The following is an 8,634-nucleotide window of genomic DNA, read 5'->3' on the forward strand; positions in this document are numbered from 1 at the left end:
TAATGTGTTCTTTCTAAGTGTTTGTTATGTAATGTTTCCACATAAGAAATGTGATAATCAGAGTGAGGACACACTATTATCAGTCATTTTCAGTTTCAATAATAAGTTGCCCTTTGGGTGAGATTGCTCTGTCCACTGCTGTTTCCAAGGTCAAGAATGTAGTCAAAATACGGACTGATAGCTCCAGAACAGATGAGTGAGTGGAAATTAAGTTGAGATCGTTCATTCACATAAACTACCACACCGCTACTGAATAGTAATTTCTATTAGCATTATAAGGCTCAAATTTATTATGCAGATCCAGATGTTTTTTTTTTCTTTTTGGGCCAAAAATGGCTCTTTAAGTGATAGGTTGCTGACCCTCCATTATACTTGATGGTGTCAGACAGCTGTTGTTCCATCACTTGCGCATGTTTAAGCACAATGTTAATATGTTCCAGTTCAAAGCCTCACATTCTTTTAAATAAATCATTATGTAGCTTACACTCCCTGCTCTTGTTTCAAACACCCAACTTTTTGAAGAACTCTATGATCTATGCCACGGTGAGTCAGAAAGAGAAACTCAAAGTGATGACTAGTAAGGTACCCTTCAGTCTGGTTGTTACCTCTAATCCATTGCAGCTGATATTAATCGTTGATTTAATTAAAGATTCTGTATTTTACTAATGCTTAAGACAAGAATTACACACTGAATCGGGCATTAAACAGGCATGAAGAGTCAATCAGTGTTGTTGGTGTCCTTACACACTCGGGCAGCCTGTTCTTGCAAATGAGGATGGATGATGGAAACTACAGTTAATCACAACAGCAACACAGCAGGCAAACTAAGAAACTATCCCTACAAATAAAAAAAAGGAGATATGCCTGCTCAAACCAAACAGAATAATTGACACTGTCAGACTTTGTTCTCGTTTTTTTTTAAAAGAAGAATGAGGCCATGTAGTCTGAGCAGCCATGTCCAGAAATGCTAAATAATGCACTGTTTCACTACACTCTCCTTTAGCTGGCACGAAGAGAGACCCGCTGTTTTTCATTGGAGGAGAAAAATAAACCTGGCTAATTGACATGCGTTTTTCATGCTGTGCTAAATGAATTATTTATGGAGGTGAGGAGCAAACAGGGCTTAGAAGACTGTGAGTCCTTGTGGGATGACTCCCATAGTTGTTGGAGGCCGATTGCCATGTGCACAATGGGATTTTATGTGGTCAGTTTTCTGTTTCAGGAGTATTACTGATGAAGCAAATAAGTATTTCAGCCTATGCAGTCTATAAAGACTATGTACCAATATGAGCATGTCTAGTCTATTTTGACGTACCAGAGTGCCTGTTAGACCTCCTGCCAGTACGAACACACACACACACACACACACACACACACACACACACACAACAATCGTACACTCAGATTAACATGTCATTCCTTCACATGCCTTGTTTTGGTGTGTGGTAAATACCATTCTGACAGCAAGACACCAACCCATTAGCTGTAATAGTATCTCAATCCAATGGTGATTGAGCAGCTTAATTGTTTCCTAGGCCATCAAACGCTCTGAGTTGCCATCTGTAAAGACACAATTGCCATAATGTCTTTTCATGCTGCTACACCACAATCACCTATTGTGTGAAAGCCTCTTTTCACCTCATGAGTTTCAGAGTCATTTACAGTTAGTTATTCTTTCTCTAATAATTGATAGACTTCAGACATATGTAAACCTGTGGAAAAACAATGATTGCCTCCATTTCATGCAATTCCAAAAAATTTGTCAACATCATGTTGGTATGTAAATTAAAGCCAGGGAGATGGACCTAATATATCAGTATATTGGTTTGATGACGACCATATAATGTGCATTTGTTAGCTACATATAAAAGTAAATATTAATGTAATGATGATTCAAATATTTTCTGATAATTCAGTTTTGTCTGGTTTGTGTCATTGATATTGTACGATACCATTAAGAACTAGGTTGCCTCCTGCCAATTGTGTAAATGAATGGCCTATGTAACAAAGTGGTATTGGCTGTGTCATCTAAAGATAAGATTCTAAAGCATTTTATGTTTTCTTTTTATGTACTAATGACTTTTTATTGCCACTGTGTGAATGGGTTGGAAGTTAAAAAATAGACCTTTCCTGATTTAACACTTTCACAAAAAAAGAAAATCCTGTAAATGTTAAAAAGCAGTCATTTTAATTTCTGATTTCTCCAGGAAAAAAACAACACATTTTTGTTCTGATCCGCTGCCCGCCCACTTCTAATTTCTTTTTACCTGTGTCCGTACCCATGAATATATATATATATATATATATATATATATATATATATTTGATCATTTTTCTGAATGTAACCATTGCAGTACAGGTTTATTACATGTGCAACACTTATTTTATGGGACTATGGTGTTAAGAGTCTCTTAAATCGTGATTTCAGAAGTTGGCTGGTCTAAATGGTGGGATATCTGTGTACGTCCTAACAATGAAGAATCTGAGCCTCACATACTAATTACTCTACCCCTGAATCACATCAAATCCCCATGTAAGCTTGCTTGATGAGCCCACTCAAATTACACCTTCTGAATAACTTCCTTGGTAACGTACAATTAGGAACACTTTGTGAGAGAAATGGCAGTGATGGCAAATTCCCTTTTGTTATGTTTCTACCTCCCAGGTTTCAAGGGAGGATTTTAAGAATGAGGGCTTCAAAGAGTATGTTTTGCAATCAGCATAACAAAACTTTCACTGGGCTCAATCACAGCCCTTGTTTAGTAAGGCAATTAGATGACGTGGTGGATTGGTGTTGGTATTCTGGTGATGAAGGGAATATTTCCCTGTACAGTCTGTGATGGTTGTAACTCAGGCTTTGTCTAGAATGCCAAAGAGAAGGTGTGATGTCCCCCCATCCCCAAAATACACACTCACAAAACTGTGCAGCTAGAGAAAAACCACCATAGTCTGCTAAAACCCACAGAAAAGCTTTAAAACATGCACCAAGGAAAGCTCTACTCTGGGTATCATAGGATTATGTTTCAAAGCCTCTAACCATTCTGTACCACAGCATGGGTTTACTAGTACATTTAGCAATTAGAGTAGATCTTGAGCAATTCACAGAGCTGGGAGGGGTGGTACCACAAATCCAGAATGACAGTGGTGTTTAGTAGTCTGATTATATAGATGATTTGTTAATTTACAGAAACAAAGATAACTTGCTAATCATATAAGTGATAACACAACAGGAGCGGGTTAGCATATAACCTGCAGCTTACGAGCAAACTTTAGCCAGGCAGCGTTGCTACTAATGGTAACCACCACTCATAAAAAAAAAAATGTGCGATGAAATGTGCATTTATTGGTTATTGGTTAATGGTTAGATAAATATATGATATGTAGTGGTCTTACCTCTCTTGGTTTTCATATATGGGAAGCCAGTGAGGGATTATCATTGCTGCTAATTTAAAGTCTTGTTGGTTCTTGGGGTTCCTGCATGGAGATGAGTCACATATTTGGGATGTGAAGTTTAAAGAGAACCTAAGAGGTCTGGTTATTCATATCCTCAATAATTATTTTAATCTAGGCTTCTGCAGTCGTTGCAACAATGTCTTGGTTTTTGGCTGTTTCTAAACAGCTGCCTTTATCAGTGATGAAAAAATGAGAGCAACAGTGCAATTTACCCTGCATTACCAGAATTTTACTCTGATCACAGTAAATTATGTCATCTACCATCAGTCTTATTATCCCAATTTCCTCCTCTGACACAGCTTGATAATAAAATGATGCATACACAGTAACCAAAACCACATATATAATCCAGTGCTTTAGAAAATGTATGTATGTCATTTACAATTGATACTCAACTATTTTTTATAAATGTAATCAATTTGACAGTGATAGTTTCCAAGCCTGTGTTTTGAATTTTGGTAGTGGGGTTACCTTTTTGTTTACATTTGGATAACAGATTGCAGCGTAAAAATGACAATGCCAATATTCTTGGAAATTATGTTTTGGGGAAAAACACAGAGATGGCTTTGAAAGATTACTGTGACTCAGAACAACAATAAAAGTGGTTTACAGTTCCAAACATAACTGTAAAAATGTCTTTAATGTAGATCTTCTGAACCTGCAGCAAATGTATCATCTTCCTTTTTGATTGGGTCGGGGTTAGTGGATGGTAAAATGTGAGTAAATTCAAACTATGAACAAAGACTGACACAACAAAGGCATATTTTACAAAGCAGAATCTCTTAAGCCACATTTCCTAAGAAACCACAGGGCTTTTATTCGCCCCAAAGCAACTCATGTTCTGCCACTTCGCCTTTAATGACACAGACACAAGGCCCGATCAAAAAAAAAAAAAAAAAACCTCAAAAAGAGAGTCAAAAAAGCCTGTCATGAAATTGACAGATTTGGTTGGATTTTAAGGCTCATCAAAAGTTCTCCCACCAAGCTGGGTCTCTGCGTTTTATCCTCGTTGTCTTTCTCCGGCCCTCGGGTACAGATCTGCACAGATGAGTGCTGAGTGGGTTCCTTAAAGTGTGGGACTTTAAGACAAGCTACATGAATAGAGCTGGCATACTTGCAGCTAATTAGAGACATGTAGGAACAATAGCTCTGTGCTGCTCATATCACCAAACAGTTCCCACTGAGACAGGCCTTGCAGACATATGGAGGAAAACTTCTAACTTATCAGCCAGATGTAGAAGTCCGACTCACATTGCATAATTAATAACAACAACAATGTAAACCATTTGAAGACGTTCAGCAGATGGTATATTGGAGGATAAGCCTGAGACTAGTATGATGTGACTCTGAAATTGATTGATTCAGTCGGTTTATATTCAGAGGACAACTAGGAGAGGAAAAGAGGAAAGCTGGAAGAGCTAGTTCTAAACTCTGAAAATGCTTTGTATGAGGGAAGCACGATGAACTCATTTAAAGACCAAAAGAGTGTAGGTCTCACCAGTGTGTTCACAACAACACAACATTAATCATTTAACATTGGCTCTGTTGCATAACTGGGTTTCTTTAAGCTCATTAGATATGAATCTAGGCCAAGTAAATATTTCACCATAGGCTACTGTTAAGTATGATCCCTAGCCTCTCCTCTGTTTTTGAGCCACATTGAAACTATCCCTCTATCTCTGTTGGCGAGGCTTGCAATGCAAAAAGCCTATAAACCCAAGATACATTGCTACTTTTAAACCAGACCCTGCTAGGCATCTTTATAGTTTATTATAGTTGATTTAAGACATTGCCTGATTTAATTTGCCTCTCTCTTTGCTCCCATCATGTGCACATGACAGAACCAGCAATGCCATCCTCTATTTGCTGTCAAGTGTTTTTCACTTGAAAAGATTAGGGGCTAAACAGTGAGGGAGGTGGTCTGTTCTCTGATGCAATGTCACCTTTTTTTCTTTTTTTTTTTAATTTAAATTTAAAAAAAATAAAAAAAAAATTTTATAATTTTTTTAAATTTTAGGAAATAGTAAAGGAAAACAAGTTATAATAGTTTTGTTTTTTTTGTTGGGGGGGGGGGGGGGGTTTTGTTTTTTTTTGTAAAAAAAAAAAAAAAAATAATTATATTATTATTTTTTTTTTTTTTTTTTTATTATTAAAATAATTTTTTTTTTATTTTTTTTTTTTGGTTTTTTTTCCCCCCCCCCCCTTTTTTTTTTTCTCCCCCCAAACCAAAAAATTTTTTTTTAAAAAAAAAATTAAATTTTTTTTTTTTTGGGGGGGAAAAAAAAAAAAAAAAATAGGGGGGGAACCAAACCAAATTTTTTTAATATTTTTAAATGTAATTGTCAGCCAGTAGAGAGGGGGCATGTGCAGCCAGACTGCTGCACTTTAAACAACCTGTAAATAAGGTGAGTTTTCTGGCTTTGCAGTAGTTTTGTTGCATTAGTCTAAGCGAGATGAAATAAAGGCATTGACCACCATTTCTAGGTTTCTAAACTATAGTAATAAATAAAGATATTCTGGATAATTTAAAGTTAAACAAGACATTATAATTCTATTTCTATAAGCATCAAACTTTCAGTTTCACCAGGAAGACCCACATGTGATACCAGGTTTCCAAGGCCTTCCATAAATCCAACAATAGGATCGCCAATCCCACAAGCACAGCCACTTCACCCAAGGATATGTGGAGGTGAGAAAGTAGGGCAGGCAGGGTTTGAACTTCTCTCTCAAGATTGTTTTTATTCTTTACACAACCACTTTTGTGCATGCCTTCCAGAGAAGATTTTCCAAAATTGCACACTATTATCTCCATTTGATAGACTGCTATACCCCCCCACTTTTAGCTGTAAATTTGGATGCATTACATAGAAGAAAAAAAAAAAAAAAAAAAGCACCTGCTCTCTTACTGTTTTTGGCTTCCAGTGCTTAATATAATCAAGACAGGTTTAGAGATGTATTTACAATGTAATCTGCAAAACAATTAAATTACATATTTTTACATAGCAGAACTTAATATACAAAAAAGAGTTGGACCCAGGACTGAACCTTGAGGCGCACAATATCTGTGGATGCAGATGTGAATTCCTATACTGAAATTCAAGGGCAGGAAGAGTGACATCAACCCAGTCATGCAGCCACCTAATAAAACAGAGTGGTCTATTGTGTCAAAAGTCACAAGATCCAATAAAAACAACCATGAGCAGTTCCCTGCATCTGCTGTTAAAAAAAATGTGACTCTTTGATGTGGATACATTTAAAATATAGAAAGATATCAACATGTAACTCCTGGAAATATAATAACTGTTGTTTTCCCATTCCACTGTATTTTTCTTTTTACTTGGATAAAGGATGATGATGGTTTAAGTGGAAATTATCATCATTGTAAGTTAGTGTGATTATTGTATGTATAAGACAGAAGAAAAAAAAGCTAGAGAGCTACTAACATTTCAAAATGATACATCCCTTGGTAGGAACCACAAGTGGTGGACTTTATTTTGGAGATTCTCTCTATGAAGTTATTTACTGATATGTGATCTAGACAGTCATGGTAACTTAGAGGGAGAAAATCTAGTTTTATACTCTTGACCTTGAACCTCACATTTCTGAGTGGATTGTTAAATAGCTAGAGAGGGTGAGGGGTCAGGTCAAGTCAGAATTTATGACTTTAAATAAAATTACTCATCAGGTTTTTGATCTAAAAAGATCATCACAGCTGATTTTTTTTGTCTTTAATTTCCTTCACATGGTCTTCACATAGCAGTTCACAGGATTGTTGTGTTTTGTGAAGTTTCCACTTCTGCTCAGCTTGGCTGCATTGTCTCATCAGAGCAGTTCCTGTGTCTCAACAGCTCTTTCAAACAATCCTAGCCACTCGCTGTCTGACTAAACCATGCTCAGACAGTGAATTCATGTCTGAGAGCAAAAAAACATTACAGCTGACTGACTGAGCTGACACAAAGCAGGATGCATTTCTTTTCAGGCTGTTCATACAGTATATTACACATTCAAAATTCTTCACTACTTTGGGTATCTTTCTCATAATACAAATGTTCAAGCTTCACAGCAACCTCAGTATCGAGGTATTAAGCACCAAATTAGGCACAGCTATAACTAGATTAACCTCACAGTTGTAGTGGTTTCCACATATAAATAGCAGATGCAGGTGTGTGGAAAAATATTCTTTAGAATAAGTCTGAATGAAGCAAATTGACTTGAAAATCTGTAAACAGAAGCTATGCAGGCAATTTCATACAGGCCTCCATCCCCAAATCAGAGTGCAGAGCAGTATTCAACAGGTGGAGTACTGAGTGTGTCCTTGCTGCAGCAGGAATAAAAATCCCACCCAAAATAAGAAAATTATGGGGCTGTAAGAGCCGACAAAAAGGTGATCTGCATCCCTAACTCAAAATGTAACTATGTCTGTGGCTGCATTGTACTCTGGTTATTAAGGCTACTGTCAGTCAAAAAACAGAAAAAATAAAGTTCCTCATCGTCCTCACCAGTGGATTTCTCCCGGTAATTGTTGTACACTGGAGAAAATGGCAGCTCTAGAATAGAAAATACGCATATGATTTTTCCTGTTTTGCCATCCTCTCATTCTGTCAGCAGGAGTTCACCCTCGAGGGATATATCCTTAGTTTCCTGATTAATTTCGGTCTAGGAAGGAAGGGTTAAAGGTAACACAACTTGACGTGACATACCTGTGAGAAACAACAGAATGACCGAAAAAGTGTATTCATTTATAAATATGCATTTCTAGTCCCTGTATTATGTTACACCACCATGCACCCTGACTTAAAACATTATAAATCAGTTGCTAAGACTTGAGTTTTACCCATTTACTTATTTTATCCTGATTTAAATGGCAGATAAATCCTGTTTTCTGTGAATCACATTCCAGTCAAACTAACATGCACAAATGCAAGACCATTTCAAAATAACGCTTCCACTGACCATGATATTTTGCTAGTCTCTCCACCACTCAGTGCCCCCTGCTCACATCCACTTCCCCCTGCTGTCCTCTCTTGCAGAGATGCTCTGCTTGCTGTTAATGAGTGTAGACATCTCTTCAGAGCAGAAATGTGCAGAGCCCACCTTCTTTCACTGCTGCTGATTTCCCCATATGGTGAGGCTTTGCACTGACTCTCACCACCCACAACTGCCTCCATCACAAAGGTCAAC

The sequence above is a fragment of the Dicentrarchus labrax genome, unplaced genomic scaffold (assembly GCF_905237075.1).
Source record: "Dicentrarchus labrax unplaced genomic scaffold, dlabrax2021, whole genome shotgun sequence".
Lineage (NCBI taxonomy): Eukaryota > Metazoa > Chordata > Actinopteri > Moronidae > Dicentrarchus > Dicentrarchus labrax.